The 19,322-nt window shown below is 36.8% G+C and overlaps 1 protein-coding gene across 9 annotated transcripts in view; it reads left to right on the forward strand.

The window, feature by feature from the left end:
• SGMS1 (sphingomyelin synthase 1) overlaps positions 1 to 19,322 on the forward strand; it is a 255,191-nt gene that overhangs the window by 123,072 nt on the left and 112,797 nt on the right. For 4 of the 9 annotated variants that reach the window (XM_081075239.1, XM_081075236.1, XM_081075241.1 and 1 more), the window contains one exon: positions 5,268 to 5,411. The exons of the other annotated variants lie outside the window; for them this stretch is intronic. The gene's annotated coding sequence lies outside the window, so the exon portion shown is untranslated. The remainder of the gene's footprint in view (positions 1 to 5,267; positions 5,412 to 19,322) is intronic. 9 annotated transcript variants of the gene reach the window in all.

Here is a 19,322-nt window from a genome sequence, read left to right on the forward strand (position 1 = left end):
CAAGTCACATTTTTGAAGCATCCAATACCATTTTCCACAGCATGTTATCATTTGTGTTGTTTGTGATGCAGCACTTTTGGAATTCATGTATGGTACTGTAATTGGAAATTGTATTCCAAGTCACAAGTGACCATTTACATAATGTTAGAACAGTTGCTACTTTCATTATTTCTGTGTAGATGAACATTGGATATCTCCACTGTGTAACAATTTATAGATTTGCTTTGTTAAATATTTCTTCCCTCTTTCCTTCTTTTTTCCTTCCTCCCTTCCTTCTATTTATTTACTTATTTTATTTATTTTGAGGTAATTACATGCACACTGTTTAAAATCCAAATAATACTTTTATAGCCATTTCCTCTTCATTTTATGCTTTCGTTACTCCTTTGCTCAAAGATAGACCTTTCAACTCTGACATTTTCTGGTGCTCACCTGCCTGTTTCTAAAAAACACAGTGTAGCCTTGAAGTGCCATTTATTGATTTCTGTTTTAATATTAGGCTGATACATTGATTTCCTGCTGAGGATTTACCTCTCACATACAACCCTTTACTCTCAGTGCACATACTCTTAGTGTCTTTCCATTCTCTGGATGCAGTGATGGTCTGTGGTTAAATACTCTGTGTTTACTTTATTAAGACTATATTTAATTTGTGGCTGAATTTTGTGATACTTATGTTGAAATGTCTCAGGCCATTCTGCTTCCCAATTGGTTGTGTATGATTTCCCTGGATTATGTTTGACTCCTTTCTTTATCCCCAGAATTCTAAAATTTTATATTGGGACATAGATCTTACGGATTTTTGATGTTCATGATTCTTTCAATTCGGAAAGTCATGTCCTTCAACTTGGGAAATTTTCTTGTATTATTTCTTTGATAATTTCTTTCCATCCTTTTCTTTGTTTTCTGCAAGTCTGTCAGTTGGATATTTTGACCTGCTAGTTTAATTCTCTAATTTTCATATGTATTTTTCTTATCTATTTCCCATCTCTGTGTTTTTGTTCTATTTTCTGAGACGTTTTCTTAGTATTTATTGAACTTTTTATTTCTGCTAACAAATCTGTAATTTCAAACTTAATTTTTAAATTGGTCTCTGAATATTTCCTTTTTAAAAATACGATCTGTTCTTGTATCATGGATGCAATATTTTCTCTTTTTCTTTGAGAATATGAATTTAATTATTTTGCTTTTTTCTTGTGCTCTTTGCACTTTCCCCCCTCTGTGTTCCCTCTTTTTAGTAGCTTGTTTTGGTCACTGCTTTTAGTGATAGAGGCTTTTCTAAATGAATGGTGAGGGTTTAGTTTTTTGTTCATATTTAGGAGACAATAAAAAGTGGAGTGGAAATTTGTTGGAGTGGGCTTCACTATAGAGTCTTTGGGCAAGGACCTGGCCATTTGAGTCGTGACTCCTAGACATTAGAATCTGAAGGTCTTTTTCCTTGAAGGTTAAAGGAAAAACCTGCCTGTGAGGATTTGGGGGAGTCATGTGGGAAAAAGGAGGGAGAGGTGTCACCATCCTATAAATGCTGAGATCTTAATGCCTCTCTTTCAGTCTTATCTGATGTCTCTGAATGAAGTATTGCTGTATCATTTTCTCCAGAGTAAACTGCCTCCTGTTATGGGAGGAGGGATGGCTGGCTCTACCAGGTGGGGAGAAGATTTTGGGTTCTAAGTGTCCCCCCTTTTTTGTTTTTGCTTTTTTAAAACAATACAATTTATTATCTTGCAGTTTTGTAGGTCAGAAGTCTGACACAGGTCTCATTGTCTAAAATCAAGGTCTCCACAGGGCTGCATTCCTTTCTGGAGACTCTAGAGAAATCCCTTCCTTTGCTCTTCCAGCTTCTAGAGTCTGGCTACATTCTTGGGCTCTCGGTATCCTTCCCCCCTTTTAAAGAAACAATAGCAGGTCAAGTACATCTCATTTTACATTACTTTGACCTCATCTTCTGTCTCCCTCTTTCACTCTTAAGGACCCTTTTGATTTCATTGGATCCACCTAGATAATCCGGAATAACCTCCTTGTTTTTTTATTGTGGTACAAAACACAGTATAAAATTTACCATCTTAACCATGTTTAAGTATACAGTACAGTAGTGTTGACTAAATTCACATTGTTATGCAACAGATCTCTGGAACTTTTTCATCTTGCAAAACTGAAACTCTGTACCTATTGAACAACTCTTCCCCCACCCACCCCTGCCCCCTGACTCTGGCAACCTCAATTCTACTTTCTATTTCTAAATTTGATTACTTCATGTACCTCATATAAATGGAATCTGACAGTTTTTGTCCTCTTGTGACTGGCTTGTTTTTCCTAGCATAATGTCTTCAATGTTCATCCATGTAGTAGCCTATGACAGGATTTCCTTCTTTTTAAAGACTAACTAATATTCCATTGTATGTATATGCCATATTTTCGTTATCCTTTCATCTATTGATGGACATTTAGGTTGCTTCCAGCTCCTGGCTATTGTGAATAATGCTGCAGTGAACATAGGTCTGCAAATACCTCTGAAATCCTGCTCTCAGTTTTTGTGGACATATATCCAGAAGTGGAATCGCTAGATCGTAGGGTAGTTCTATTGTTAATTTTTTGAGGAACCTCCATATACTGTTTTCCATAGTGGCTGCACCATTTTTAGATTGGCATCAATTGTGTACAAGGGTTTTCTTTCTTCACACCCTCACTAACACTATTTTCTGTCTTTTAGGTAGGGGTCATCTTCACATGTGTGAGGCCATACATCATTTTGTTTTGATTTTAATTTCCCTGATGATTAGTGATGTTCAGCATCCTTTCATATGCTTTTTGACCATCTGTGTACCTTCTTTGGAGAAATATCTTTTCAAGTTCTTTGCCCAGTTTTTATTTGGGTTATTAGTTTTTAGTATTGAGTTGTAAGAATTCTTTATATATTTTGGATATTAACCCCTTATTTTATATAGGGTTTACAAGTGTTTTCTCCTGTTTTTTAGGTTGCCTTTTCACTATCATTATTTCCTTAGCTGAATTGATGAAGTTTTTAAATTTGATGTAATCCCATTTGTCTATGTTTGCTTTTGTCACCTGAGCTTTTGGTGTCATATCCAAGAAGTGATCGCCAAATCTAGTGTTATGAAGCTTTGTCCTTATGGTTTTTTTTTTTGGTAGAAATTTTATAAATTTCAGGTCTTATGTTTAGGTCTTCAATCCTTTCTGAGTTATTTATTTATTTATTTATTTATTTATTTATTTATTTATTTATTTTGTATACTTGTATAGTATAAAGTAAGGGTCTAACAGTGTTTTGTATACAGACTTTAAACCAGTCCCCCTCTTCTCAACTTCTTGCCCTCTCCTTCCGAGGAACCAGAAGCTCCATTTCTTGAGTCCTTCTGGAGCCGTCAGCTGGCTTTTGCTTGCTTCTCAGGCAGTGAGGTTCCAGCCTGCTCTGCCTAGCTCAGTTCAGCAGTCATCTCTGCTGTCAGCTTCCAAAATGTCACTCTTGTCTGTTGTCAGCTCTAATATATGTTTTTGCTCCCTTTGTCCTAACGGATCTATATATTCTTGCCTCTTTATTATAATTTTAATGGGGGTTTAGACAGAAGCAGAGATAAACAACCCTATTCCATTGGCCATCTGTAATCCCAAAATCCATATTGATTTTTAAAATGATATTTAAAAGGCTTTTAAAAATGATATTTCATTTTTTCTATTGTTAGGTCTTACCTCCAAAATGATTGTTCATTCTATTCCTTTGCTTCCTCTCTGTTGAACAGTTTCTGTCAAGTGACCTATACATCCAAAGCTAGCGTTAGTTGCAGTTACTTTCCCAAGCATTTCATTGTTCAAAATAAACTGAGATTTGTGTTTGTAATATGAACCTTAGTGTGGTCCTCAATATAAGGTGACACACTATTTCCTGAGATATACTTTTTTGAGGGGGAGAAACCCCTTGATTTATATTTAGGTATGTACACTCTATGTTGGTATTGTCAGGAGATGATGTTCTTTTATGTAAAGATATATTTACTCTGAAGCTTTAAGTGAATACTTGTAAGCTAATGGAATGCCAAGAGAGTCCTATGTTATTTTTAGTTAGTTGTGACGGGCTTTCTTTTGTAACTGTATTTGATTATTTATAAGTGTAGCACTATTTCTTACAGAAAGGATAAACAATGATTAAATGAGGCATTGGCTGGTATGACTAGGTCCTCAGGGACTATTAAGAGTGCCTTTTTGTTGTTGTTGTTGTTCCAATATTTGTTTCCTCACAATTAAATCTGTTAGTTGGCTCATGAATCAACTACTCAGTTTGGTACATGGAAGTCCCTAGGATTTTTATTGGGGGGTCCACGGATGGGCTTCAAAGGGTGGTTCAAGATCCTTCTGAATTTGAGCGATAGAATACTTATAGGCTTAGTTTTCCTTAGGTAATGTGGGGCTTATATGATCCTGAAAAGAATTGAGAACCCACTTCTAATAGATGATTATAGAGAAAAAATAGAGTGATACTGATTAAACATGATAAAAATGAAACACCTCCTTTCTGGCTACCATTTGATTCCACATTTTTTCACATGTAAGTACATGTGGGGCTAAAGTACATGAGGGACGAAAGGAACAAGTAACTATTTTTGTCAGATGCAAAACGTTATCTCTAGCTTTCTGGTTATGCAATACCCATTTACACACCTGTAACAATAAAAGGTATCATTTATGAGCGTAATGTTTTGTTCCCAGAGAAATGGCTATCTTTTTATCAATTTGTAAAGAGGATATATTGGTAGTTACTCTTTGTTTTCATACTGAAGCTGCTATACTGCATTTGTGAAAATCAGTTATTTGCTGACAGTTAAAGACAGTAGGTAAGTATATAAAAGGAGAAATATCTGTATATAATAGAGGGTTACAGGTTTTAGTTTTCAATTAAGAAAAATAGGGTAAGTTTTATGTTATGCATATTTGAGAACAACAAAAAAGCTTAAAGAAAAAGAAAGAGAGAAGGAAGAAAAGATGGATGGAAGAAAGAAAAGAAGGAAGGAAGGAAGGGAGGAAAGGAAGAAGGAAGAAGGAAGAAGGGAGGGAGCAAGGGGAAAGAAAAGATGGGGGGGGGGATGTGGAGAAAATCAATTGCGAATTTTTTGTTTCCAATCTAATACTTTAACACTTTAATGCTTTTTATTTATAGTAAGGTCTACTAATTTATATGGTCTCTTTCAGCTTTAGAATTTAATTATTCCATTTTTGAAGTGGCTAAAAAAGCTTAAATTGCTCCTGTCTTCTAGGTACACCATTGAGTTCTTTGGGATGTACAAAATTGTCTGGTTGGGAAACTTATGAAATAGAAGACAAGACCCTGCCTCAGGAAGCGTACATGAGAATAATTTTAAAGGAACCTATCAATGAATGCAAAACTGTAACTGTCGGAGGTATGTAATAACTTAGAGCTTGGACTGAACATAGCATGGCTGACTTTGCTGTACTAAGTCAAGCTGAGCCTCTGGGAATGGAGGCCATTATTAGGGCAGAACCTCACCCTCTGGTCTCAAGAACTCTATAGCAGCCATTATTCTCTACACTTGGCTATGTAGTGGGATATCACTCTTAATTCTTCCTTCAGCATCTTTGTCTCAGCCCCTCTAGAATCCTTCTTATTCCCTGAAAGACAATAAAGATGATAGAGGCAACATTCGACTTTGGACACGTTACAGTGATAACAGGTTTCTATCTAGAGGCATCATTGCCTTCTTTTCTGGGAAAGGGGCAGTCTGTGTCAAAGCTCATTGAATGTGTGTCCTTTGAGTCAGCTGTTACTTATTGGTTTTACTCTTACCCTGAATGATATCAGGGCTGTATCACATTGGGTGGTGGTTGCATCAGATTGACTGGTTCCCTGTTATTCGTTAACTTTGACCTGCTTGTCTCCTTAACTGTACCCCAAGTTACAGTGTTACATGGTTGTTTCATTTTCTTGCTTATAGCTTTTTATTCTTATCTCCTCAACAATGTTTATTGTCAAGGTCAGAGTGTCACCCATTATTTTATATCTGGTGACCTTCAGTGGATGTCTGCTGACTTTTGATAAACTCACTCTTTTTATGGCATAGAGTATGTCATGTTATACGTCACCTTGATCGTTCCATTAGGGTTTTTTCTTCTGCCAATATAAAACACTATAGACGTAATTCATGCCAAGCATTTTATGCCTCTGATTATCATACCATCATGAAAACATTAAACGAGTCCCATTTTCTAGATGAGGATACTGAGTTTCCAAGTGGTTAAATAATTGGCCTACTATTTCCCAGAGAGTAAGTGGCAGAAATGGGATTCGGCACCAGTTCTGCCTGTCTCTTATTGTGTGTTGTGGAGACAGTATATCGTGCTGTCTCCCTTTTTTGAAATTGGGTTTGAAAAATATCCTAATGTTTGTGGATCTTCTGCCCTACTCTTTTCACTATTATTTGCTACTTTTCCCCATTTCATGGCATTTTATTTCGTTTATAGTTATACTTATAACATTTAATTAGCATATTAAACTTAAATATTTTCAATAGTTATTGTTCGTAATTTTTGTGAGAGTATATTATTGGTATGAGATGTTATAAAAATATTCCCTCTTTCTAACATAGGCTCTGATACCTTTATTAATATATTCTGAGTTGATTGTGAGGCCAATATAGGAGGTAGAAGGAGTAGACTTTTGTATTCCCAATACAATCTGATTGTGTCTGTGACACCATTTGTGCCATTATCCAGATCCTTTCACTATAGAGTTATTCATGAAGGTAATATAGGAGAGGAATGATGAGATTTTGCAAGAGATCTTCTTATGTAGTTCAAAATATTGTTTCAGAGCCTGATGTCTTTAAAATGTAGAACACCTATTCAAGTGCTTAGTGTTGGCTCAGGGATCACTTCAGTGTTGTATATAGCTGGTAAGTTGCCCTGAAGGATGTGGGTTTTAAGTTTAAGTGACCTCAAGAATAAATGGTATTCACTTTTTTTTTTCAATAGTGGGCTATCTGATTTGAAAATCTGTATATTTAGGATTCTAAAATATTTTTATTAAATTAGCACATGCTGCATATACTGATCAATATTTTAAATCTGCACTAAAATCCTGGGAGGTAGGTATGGTCAACCTTCTTTGAAAGATGAATAAACTGAGGCTTGTGACATTATGAAACCTTGCCCAAGCTCATGCATATGAGAATGGTGGAGCCAGAACTTGAACCTAGATTTATTTGTTTTCCAGACTGTGCTTTTAACAGTTACACTGTCTCACTGATTACATGCAGTGGTGACATTTAGATTGCAAACATGTCCAAGAATTTTTTTATGCTTTGCATTAATACAAAGGCAGTCTTAAAACAAAGAATTAAATAAGCCTCATCCTCACAGAAGTGAAAGCATCTAGATAGGCCAGGTCTAGTCACTGAGGAGGTCGCACCCAAATAATGACAATTCTGGTTTATGATGGACTGAGACATTCTTGAGAATTGGGGGAGAAGGGGTGTTGTCGTACTCTGGCCGCATGTCATTTCCCACACTGCTCTTACTATCCTGCCAAGAGCAATTAAGCTAGACTCATTTTATCAGTTATATGAGCAGCTGTCCTTCCAAAGCAGTTGGGACTGGAGTTTGGCCAAACAATCACACATTTTTTTTAAATCACACAGCTCTAGCATTTACATAAGAATCTCAAAATTTGCAAAATATACAAACCTCAAAATTCCAGATATACTGTATCAATTTTACTGTAAGTAAAATTTCTTTTTGTTTTTAAAGGTATCATTATTATTATAATTATTATTATTATTTTGCTGATTCTAAATAGAAAATTTGGTAAGCATTGAAAGCAAAATATAAAGCACCACTCAGAGGTAGCCATTGATAATATTTTGGTGTGGATACTTCCAGTTTTTATTCCTATGAATATGCGTACCTCTTAAAAAGTACAAAATTAGATTTATAGTATTCTAGATCCATTTTTACTTAGCATAACTTCAGCATTTCTTCTGTGTTTTTAAATACTTTTTTGCAACATGCTAAAAACTGGCTACACAGTATCCCAAGTGTGTACCAGCATAAGTTATTTCAGCCTGTTATTAGGTAGAACTAATTTTCATTCAGTTCGGTTAGTGCCTCTTCAGATTAGGCCATAGTGAGAGGATAGAAGTATTAAAATAAACAAGGACTTTGCCACTAGTTTTCATATCTCTTGTAAAATAAATAACGATGGTTAAGAATATGATGAGAAAACCCAGACCACTTCCTCTGTTACATTACACAATGAACCTGACTTGTAAATTTCCCAGTACCTAATGTTGTGCATGAAGGGAGCACTGGAAGTTCTCTTCCAACCTGGAAATTTTCAAACCTTTTTCTTTTTTTTATTGAAGTGACTCATCTATGATAAGTAACTTCAGTTTTTCCATAGTTAGATGAAACTTCTCAAATTCTTTATTGTGGGTATTTTGGCCATGCTACTTGCTGAACATACTTAATGCTTTGTGTACAAGTCAATTAAGCATTTTTCTTTGTTTGGCTAAATATTTCACCTGGGCTAAACCCTTGGGTCAGGCAGCTGCACTCACCTGGGCAAATCCCCCTGGCCTCATGAATGATGCTGCTTTTGCAATCTCTTGGACAGGCACAATGCAGTACCAATGTGGCTTCTCCTGAACTAAAAGAATTCTGCGCCCCTACAGATTTAAGCTCTCAAACTGAGAAGGCGATTACCACTGAGATGGGTGAACGGTTTACAGAAGCACTCTACTTCGAACAGGCTGATAGGAAGCCAGGACTATAATGTCCTGTTCCTTAATTCTTTTCTTATAGACAATCATTATTAAATTAAATTATCATCATTATCACTATTGTAGGTGAGGACCTGGCCGTTGCTTTTCGGGCATGGTTCCTTACTGCCCTTGGGATTCCAGCATGCCACCAGGGTGGGTGAGGGGTGAGTGACAAGGACAAGGCCTTTAGCCACCTGATTGTCCCATCAACCAACAGTTCTGCTTTTATGTGTTTTATGTGTTGAGTTTCCTCAAAGTTTTATATAAAAAAATGACTCGGCTGTGTAAGGAAGTAAAGACCTGGAACCTACGGGAGGATGAAACAGAAAATAGATGTTCATGCAGTGTTACTTCAAGTTTCCATTCCGCCTGTAATTCTCCTGCAGGGACACAGTTCTTCTTGGGTGTTGGTGCTTACCACAGGCCTTCTAGTTGGCATTCTCACAGACGGACCTGCTCCTAGCACAGTGCTTTCCAGAGGTGCCTCACAAGATCTAAGGTTAGGAGAGATGGCATGATAGCCTTACAAGCACTGGGGGTAGAAAGTAACCTTTTAGTGATGGGTCAGCCAGTGGTCGTGCATGTAACCCCTTGAGGCCCTGGGAGACTGGAATCATAGGAGGATGTGGATGTAAGAGGATGTTCTTGCCCTTGGAGTGATGTAATGCATGAACCTGGGCCTGACAGCCTGTGAAACCTTCCTTATCTATGTCTGGACTCTTCTAAAAGATTTTGGGTGGGCTCTCTTACACTGAAGGTTAATATTGATGAATCACAGAACTGACCATTCCTGAATCTGGTGTTTGTGCCACCTCTCAGTTGACTAACGAATTTCCCTAAAGACATTTGTAACCAGGGAAGACTGAGAAACTGATTAAGGAGTTTACAGTGGCTAACTTATAGTTGGGACTCAGAATCCTTAGTCAATAATTTAAAATGTTAACTTTTTATTTACCGGAAAGTTGATGCAGGAGTATGCATTCATGAAGACCTTAACATGAATACATATTTAGTTATTCAAAGAATAAAATTAATCTTGAGTGAACACTGGAGAGAAAATTCTTGCTATCTCTAGCAAGGGAAGGGTAAATATGCCCAATCTGTAAACATAACAGGCTAAACTGGAGTCAGATAGGGTCTCCATTCTGGCTGCCACAACTGCTGACCTACTTTCGGCCACAGTACAAGGATACACTTCTCGTGCACTGTGCAACCCACAGTATGTGAGTGAATGGTACCCCTGGAATTGTGCAGTGCTGCAGCCTTGGGTATGTTCATCCATTGATGATTGCTTGCTTTCATCTGGCAGCTCCTGGCATCTCCACTTTGTGCTCTGCACTGTTCTAGATACTAGACTACAATAGTGAGCCCTGCTAACAAGATCCCTTCTCTCATGGAACTTACAATACCATGGGAGCCGGGCAGAGTGGTTCAGGAAGATAAGTGACAAAGAGGTAGACAAACAAGAATATTTCAGACATGCAAAAGTGCAGTGAAAACAATAAAATAGGGTTACAGAGTATCTTGGGGCAGGAAAGACTTTTAGATTGTATCTTAAATGTACAACCTGTGTATTGTTGGCTATTGTTGTGTTACATGTATTTTATATTTATAAACTTTCTTAAATAATTCCGAGAAAAGATGAGATTACTCTGTCAAAATTGTATATTCTGTAGGAACTAAGGAAATAAGATGTTTCTCGGGGTGCCAGCGATCAGCGGTGGAAACTGAGATAACTTGTTTTTTTTTAAAAGTAGTTGGTGAAAATTGAATTTAAAAGTGATAATTAACTGCTGGCGTGCACATACCACATAAAAAGACATTTCAAATCTATTCCAGGGGAAAATGATATATCCTGCTCATAAGAATTAAAGATAGAGAAATTCGAAGTTCAAGGTGACCAGAGTTCTGGTTTTGGTGCTTCCTACTTCCCAGCTTTCCCACTTTTACTTTATTGTCACCTCACAGGTTCATTAAAAAAAAAAAAAAAAGGTTACATCTTCTTCTACTTTAGTTCTTTTCACTGGGAGTGTAGTTTAAAGTATCTAGCGTGTCATTCTGCAGAAATGGGAAACCTGTTTTTGTTGCTTTGCTTTTTAGTAGGTGCTTTTGGTACATAAGGTGGGAAGACATTTAAGGTAGAGCTCAAAAAATTATTAAAAACTTAGGTACAAACTCACTCAGCCCCCTTTTATAATTTGACTATTTTTCATACACAGTTGGATTAGGTCAGGAATGAGGGGGAGAATAATTGCCCGCAGTAATGCTTTTAGAGTTGGCAGAAACCCTGATGTCTTTGAGACATTACTTACTGAAATGAGATTGATTTTTGTTTATTGATTTCATTAATTAATTTATTGCCTAATGTTTTACTATGTCATATAATTTTATCCTTCTAAGTCAGATTTGATTTCTAAATAATTCCCCTATTTTGAGGGGGTTATTTGTCATCATTTTTGTTATGTGATACTGCTATGGGTCCATATGATAATGTCCGGAGAGATTCTGATGTACTTTGGTCCTTTAATTCAGTGTTGCTTAATATCATTCTGAGTTAGTGTATTATTATTTGTAAGTGAAAATAGTTGCAATTCGTAGGATATACCAGTGATACAGAAATCAGCCTCAAGAAGAAATTCTTAATGTTCTGGTTTAAATGTACAATGTGCAGATCTGCAGAATCAGTTTTGTGATATGAAAATTCAGCTGGTTCTGTACTCTTTGAGCACTAAATAGGGGTGTATAAAGCACCCCTGATAGAAATATGTAACACGTACACGTGCCGCTCATTAACCTAAATGAGTCGCATACGGTGGTGAACTTTTTCATTTTTTGAGAATCCCATGTTAGATTAATTTTGCAGAGAAGGACTTGCATCAAGGTTACTGGACCATCCCTTAGTCTCCGTAGGCACGTTAGAACACGGTTTCCTGGAAGTGTATTTGGCACGATTTAAACTAATGAATAATTTCTTAAAACATGTGTTATGGTACTAAGCAAATAGTAAGTGGAATAAATGTTGATTTAAATCAGTAGAAAACTCAAGGTATGATGATCAGAGTAGAGATAATGGTTGTCTGGCACAGTTATGTATTTTGAGATTTTGAAAATTAGTAGTGTGTTTTACATCTTTGCCATGAAAGAAACCAGAAACGTAACAATCTAAGTATGCCAGCTGGATAATAGCATGATATGTTAGCTGCACACTTACATAAGACTATATTATGATTAGAAATGTTAAAATTAATATTTGAAGGGCCTTGGAGAAGTTCATTTATTATTGTTTTTTGAGTAGCTGTGTTTGGAAGTTTTAATTTTGCAAAATGTGTTATTATGACATATCTTAACATTTCATTATGTAAAAAGGCTGTTTTAAAAATATTGTAATGTTTACTTTGAATTGGCATTGGTGGAAATAGTTTCCAAGGAGGAATGTGGTTTGCATCCCACATTATAAATATTTTTACGTTGTTAAATTATTTAATTCAGGGCATTCACTATTTATTATTTTTTTCCCCAAAATTTGAGAACATAGACTTTTCCTAGTGTTTTCTTTTTCTTATCACAGTTGTATTTTTCATGCAATGCATTTATGAAAATTATATAAATGATATTTTTAATAAATTGAGTACACTTAGATTAAGAAGAGAAGTTCACTAATTTTAAAGGAATTCTGAAAAACTTTAGTAAAATGAAGAAAGCTTCCTTGATATTGGTAACTCTTTTTTATGCAGAGGTTTTTAATCTTGGGGCACACTTGATAATTTTTTTTATATCACATTCAAAGATGTGTTGGGTATTTTTGTTTTGACTGTATAAATTTATTTCTATCTGCATTAATTTGAGAAAGAAACCATAATGGAAAACAAAGATTTATACATAATATAATAGCTCCTTTATAGAATAGATATTTTTAGAATCTTTTAGAGAAGTAATAGCTCATTTATAGAATCTTTTTCTTCCAAAATATTTTGTGGAAAAATGTTCGTTATTAAGGTATCCACTTATAAACTCACACACGGTTAGAAAATTGTCAAGAAAGATATTTGAAGGCATGATTATTGTCCTGACTTTCTCACGTTCTATTGCTTTTCTATCGAAGTGAATAATCAAAGTAAAATGAAACTGCCCTAGTTTTCTTTTTCATTGATTGGGCCATGTTTGGGGTTAGTAGCCAGGGGGTAAAGAACACATAAGTCACATCCATCTATAACCCAGAATCTGTTTTCAAACACACTCCTCTCTTAAACTTTGTTTCCTGTAAAGGAATGTATAAATTTCTTCTTATTATAGTAACCCAGAATGATCTCACTCCCATGGATTTATAGCAGTTATTTCTCCTTTCACTGTTTTGCTACTCAGTCAGCTGCCCTGTATCATCTCTGATGTTGTTCTCATTATGTTTTTAAAAAAAATAAGAGTTAAGAGTTTCAGATAGTCTCTTCTCTAAAGATAATGTCTACTATTTACTGAGTGCCTTTTATGTCCGAAGGTCTTTATTTACATGCTCTAACGAAAGCCCTAGAACCTTGCAGAGACCTTCCTGAGCTTCCTTCATTCGATAGGTTTTTGGTGTAAACTTGATGTTCTGTGCCCTTCTTTAGCTATGTTAGGTAGTGATCAACAACAAAAACAAACCTCAAACCCATACCTTGGGCCTTAGAGCCTCGTGGGAGAAAGAGGATAAACTCAATGAATAAGTAAAGTACATGTATACTAGATAATGATCAGGTTGTGGTGAAAAATGAAGCAGAGAAGTGGATGGAAGTATGAGTATGAATGGTGTGTGTGTGTGTGTGTGTGTGTGCGTGTGTGTGTGTGTGTGTGTGTGTGTGAGATGTGTTGGCTATCATACAAAGTAGGGAGGTCAGGGAAGGCCTCAGTGACAAGCTAACACTCAAGGAAGGAGGGAAGGGAATGAAATGAGCTGCTGTATCTGGGAAGCACATTCCAGCCAAGACAGTAAATACCGAGGCCCAGATACACATCCAGTCAGCCTCATCCAAGGCGACACAGTTCCTCAGCGCAGGATCCCTGGTTTAAACCCAGATCTGTCAAAATCAAAGCCCGAGCTTTCTCTACGACCCTGGGCAATTCTAAACGGAAATTTCTGTTCATCTTACAGAGTTTTCCAGTTCCTAGCAAAATGTGTTCGACATTGTGAGCATTGATGATTTACCCGTGTCTGCTCTCAAACAAAAGGAATAGATAATATAGGTAGCTGGACAGATAGATTAGTTTTCTCTGCTCAGCTAGTGGAGCCTCAGAATTATAACCTCTTTCCTCAAGTCTCTTAGGGTGGTTAAGGGACAACTTTTAGGGAACTACCTTTTCTGCTTTTTCTTTTCTTTCTTTAAATTTTGTATACTTTTATTATTTTGCTTTTTAAAATCACTCTGTCCTTGTTTTATTTGTGAGATTCCAAGAGCACATGCTTAATTGTGTAGAATCTGACACAAGCAGTACCTTAGGAGGAGGAGTATATGTCAGTAACAGATGGGACAGTTTTTTCTCCGTTCTATTAAGAGACACTGCCTCTTTTGCTATTGTGTGTGTGTGGAGCCTGTGGAAAGGTAATTCACTAAGACAATGGTGTACTGTGTCATTTTTAAGTCTGAATCATGACACATTAAATTGGCAGCAGATTCAGTCAAGGTCCCCCATGAGCTATGAACCCACAACCTTAGCTGTTGGGGAATCACCTTCTCCTGAACACCTCTTCCCCATTCCTCTCACGTTCCCTCCACGAGGGATGGCAAACGACCGGTGACTACTGACGGCTGCACTGGCCAGCTGAATTCTGGGATACCTGTCATGACTTGAGTCTGTAGGTGCTGCTTTTCTTCCTTGGTTAGCATGGAGAAACAATTTTTAAAATTCTTTTTGGATAAAATATTTGTCCACCAATGTGCTGTTTATGGTATTGTGACTTGGATATTAACTACTTTTAAATAACCCTGACACTCATTCTTAGACTGGGCCAAAGTGATTTGCTGTTCGGTTTTCTAGTCAGACTCCTCGAATTTCAATGGCAATAGGAATCTAGTTTAGTATAACGATTACAGTGTTTTCTCTCTCATGGGACCAGTTTGTGAGAATGACTGAAAAGTTACTATGTAGGCTGAAAGTTTCGAGAGTAGATTAAGTAGAGTAACCATTTTCCTTTGCGTGGACCTGTATAAGACAAGATTTAAGTATATTACAGTATATGAAAAGTGTAAGATTGCACTGAATTGACGCAGGTGGCATTCGAGGGAAACACTCTTGTCCCAAAGATGTTTGCATATTCTGAATGAATTTTAAGTGCTACTATTTGTATAAACATATGGTAATAATTTAGTTTCCTGGCCTTCGTAGTAGTGCAATCCAATAGCAGCTGTCTCCTTTTGTTCATAGCCTTTATTTTGTGGCTCTCCTTTTTCTACATTTAATGCTTTGTGTTCCTTCAGAATGCTGGTTTGCTTGTGGCTCTCCTGGCCTCGCTACCTGGTCACTTAGACCTTCAACTCCCTCTGCTCTCTGCACTGTTATCTCTGTTCATCCACTCAAACAATGTGCACTGAGCACCTACTACATAGTGGGCACTGGTCTAGGTACTGGGATACAGCACGGGGCCAGACTCATTCTCATTTACTGGCTGGGGAGAACAAAGAACAGACACGTATGTCAGGTAATGATGAGTTTTAGGGAAAAAAATGAAGCAGGGACAGGGTACGGACTGTCGGCGAGGATGGCATGGTTGATATGGTGGTGAGTGAGTGTTGACTGAGGGAGCATGCCTCAGTGTGAGGACATCTGAGGGGAGTGTGTTTCAGGCAGAAGAAACTACAAGTGCAGAGATCCCGAGGTGAGATGTATGAGCAGCAGCAAAGGGGCCAGCAGGGCTAGAGTGGAGTGAGCAAGGGGGATGCTGAAAGATACGAGTTCAGAGAGGTAGTCGGGGGCCAGATCACATAGCATCTCTGGAGGATATGAGCAAGAGTCCAGATTGCTCTGAGTGAGGTGAGAAGGTACCTGAGGTCTTAAGAAGAGAAATGACGTGATCTGACTTATGCTTTAAATCCTTCTGGTTGCTATGTGAACAAGAATATACTTTAGGGGAATACGGGAGGAGATGTGGAGCCCATTTAGGAGGCTATCGCCAAAGTATAGACCAAGATCTGTAAGCTTGGACTCGGGTGGAAAGTGTCAGGGAGGGCTAAGAAGTGTGGGATTCTGGATATATTCCTAAAGCTGATAGAATTTCGGTGTGAGTTACTCGTAGATGTGGATTTGAAAGAAAGAGAGGCATTCAGGATTCCTTTAAAGACTCAGACCTGAGCTGCTGGTAAATTATAGAGTTATCATTTACTGAGATGGGCGAAAGTGCAGGAAGAAAATGGTGTAGGGGTGATGGGGACTCAAGTATTTATTAGCTAAAATAGATATCTGTTAGATAACCTAAGTGGGAATAGTGAGAGTAGGCAGTTGGCTGTTTGAACTTGGAGTTCAACCGAGTTCAGCCTAGGGGGATCCTTTTAATTGAGAATTGCCCTGGAAGAGATGGTATTTAAAACTATGGGATTGGATGAGATGACCTAAAGTGGTTCTCAAAGTGTAGTAGGGACCCATGGGGATCCTTGGACTTTATAGGGGTCTGCTGAGTTAAAACTCTGTATGATAATACTGAATGCTGTAGTATAGTAGTGTTTTCCAGAGGTTACATGTGACATCACAGCAGACTGAGCGCAGACATAGATATGGGAGTCCTTTATTTTCTATTAAGCTAGCTGTTAAAGAGGTTTTCAAAAATGTAAGCACTCTTCTTACTAAATATATGCATTTTTGTTTTGGAAAATGTGTTTTTCATTAAAATGTGTTATTTGTGTTGATACCTGATGGGTTTATTGTTGCTTTTAGATGAATTAATAAACATTTAAAACTTTCCTCGGTTTTCTAATATAATAATTATCTATAGATACAACCCTCATAAATAACAACTTTTTGAGTTCCTCAGTAATTTTTAAAAGGGTGAAGGGATCTTGAGACCAAAACATTTGAGAACTGCTGACCTAGAGAGAGTGAGTGATCACAGGGAAGAGATCTGAGGACCAAATGGACCTTGGGGTGCTTGCAGAGATAAGGAGGAGCCCACAGAGCGGAGTGAGAAGGCACTGCCAGGACGAAGGGGGATGGTCAAAAGAGGGCGGTGCCCTGCGGGCCAAACAGAAGTAAGAGGTCAGCAGTGTGGCATGCTGTTGACAGCTCTTATTAAAGAGAACTGAGCCCCGGCCATCGGCTTTGGCAAGTGTTGAAGGTCGCTGTTGATTTTGAAATGGATAGTTTCAGTAGAGAACAGGGTCAGGAGAGAATAAAAGGGAAGGGATTTGTATCATGATTAGATTCCTGAGAGTGAGAATTGACCCAGCCAGTTCCTTCATTTTGAGGCGTAGCTTGACTAGCCTTCATCTTTACCTGGCATAGGACGGTTACCCCTGCTGTGCGGTTGGAGTGGAGGCTGTGGGCAAGCAGTACAACACGTAGTTGCCTGATCCCCTTTGCTGTGGGTGGGGTAATGTTCTTTAAAGGAATGTATGAGTATGTGTTATTTTTCCTGGAGCTAAGAAACGTGGTGATTTGGAGTTAGTTACTAAATAAGTTTTTCTTAAAATTATTATGTCCTTCTAAAGGAGTAACTGAATTTATTATATTTACTTCTCACATACTTATTATTCATCAATATTAAATGTTATGGTTTTAGAGGCATAAGAAGTGATATTTTCCCCAAGTGAGGTCTTTGCCAATATATATTTAAAAACATTTATTTAACATCAATTGTTCATGGATATCTCTTCCACAGGACTAGAACCCTTTAACAGTAGGGTACACATTTTTCATTTTCATTTCCCTGGTGACTGTTGTTTTACCTGGAATACAGTAGGAATTTAATAAATACTTTAGAATGAGTAAGATATTAGAATATTTCAATGTGTTATAGTTTATTTTTTGAGTCCTTTCCCCATTGTGTTGTTAAAAGTACCTTTAAATTATTAATGGGATAAATAAGATAAAACCTAAAGGACAGGTTGATTTCAATTCCTCTAGGTTAGAACAAATATTCAGAAAGTATTGTCATAGGGAGTAGATAATAGTTCTTTTTCCTTTGCTTTGATTGGGTGTATATTTCAAAACTGGCATGAACTAAAACACACACCTTCTGTTTTTGAGGCTTTGGAACTTGTCTCACAAGATAATAAGAAGAGAAGTAGTTTTGACCTGTGGGAGACCATATCTCCTTAGAGCTAATTCAGATAAATTTTTTTGCGAGCTATCTTTTAATTTAGGTATACTTTACATACTGTACAACGTACGCATTTTAAGTGGACAGTTTAGTGAACAAACATCTTTTTCAAGATATAGAACATTTCCATCATCCAGAAAATTCTCTTGTGCTATTTCCAGTCAGTTGTCCCACCCCAGAGATAAATGTTAATATGATTGCTATCAACAGAGTTTAGTTTTGCCTCTTCAGAACTTCACGTATATAGTTTATACAATTGTGTGTCTGATTTCTTTTGCTTCACTTATTGGCGTTTTTGAGAGTCATGCTTGGTGTTACATTATCAGTAGGTTCTTTCTTTATGTTTCTGAGTAGCATTCCATGTATGAATTTATTCATTTATTGATGGACATTTGGGTGGGTTACAATTTTTAGCTATTATGAATGTAACTATTGGGAACGCTATTGTACAATATGTCTCTTTCTGGAATATGTTTTCATTTCCTTTGGATATACACTTAGAAGAGCATCACTGTTTAATTAAAACAACAATTGTCAAACATTTTCCTAAAGGGGTTATATAATTAAACATGCCCAGCAGTAATGCATGAGATAATCCAGTATGCTCCAGTATCAGCATTCTAGTGGGTGTAATGTGTTATCTTGTGGTTTCCTGAGATTTTCTTGATGATAATGATGTTGAAAAAGTTTTCATGTACATACTTATTGGCCATTCATGTGTCTTTTTTTATAAGTATCTAGTGAAATCTTTTGATACTTTAAAAATTGGATTGTATAACTTTTTTTATTCTTGACTTCTTATGCTTTTTAATTTTTGAGTTATAGTAAGTTCTTTATGTATTCCAGATACAAATCCTTTGTCAGATATATGAATTGTGCATATTTTCCAGTTGGTGGTTATGTTTTCATTTTCTTAACTGTGTCTTTCAAAAAGAGGAAGTTTTTAATTTTCATGAAGTTCAATTTATCAGTTTTTTCTTTTATTCATAGTGCATTGCTTACTTCATGGTCACAAAGATTTTCACCTATGTTTTCCTGCTTTATAGTTTTAGCTTTTTTGGTTAGTTCTATATGAGGTCAGGATTTATTCTTCTTTTGATACGAATATCTATTTGTTCATGCCCAATTTGTTGAAAAGACTACCTTTATACCTATTTAGTTATTTTGGCACCTTGGCCAAAAAAAAAAAAAATGATCAGTTGATCATTTTACGTGTAAATCTGTTTCCAGCCTCTGTTTTGCTTCACTGTTCTATT

Source organism: Rhinolophus hipposideros, assembly GCF_964194185.1.
Source record: "Rhinolophus hipposideros genome assembly, chromosome: 15".
NCBI lineage: Eukaryota > Metazoa > Chordata > Mammalia > Chiroptera > Rhinolophidae > Rhinolophus > Rhinolophus hipposideros.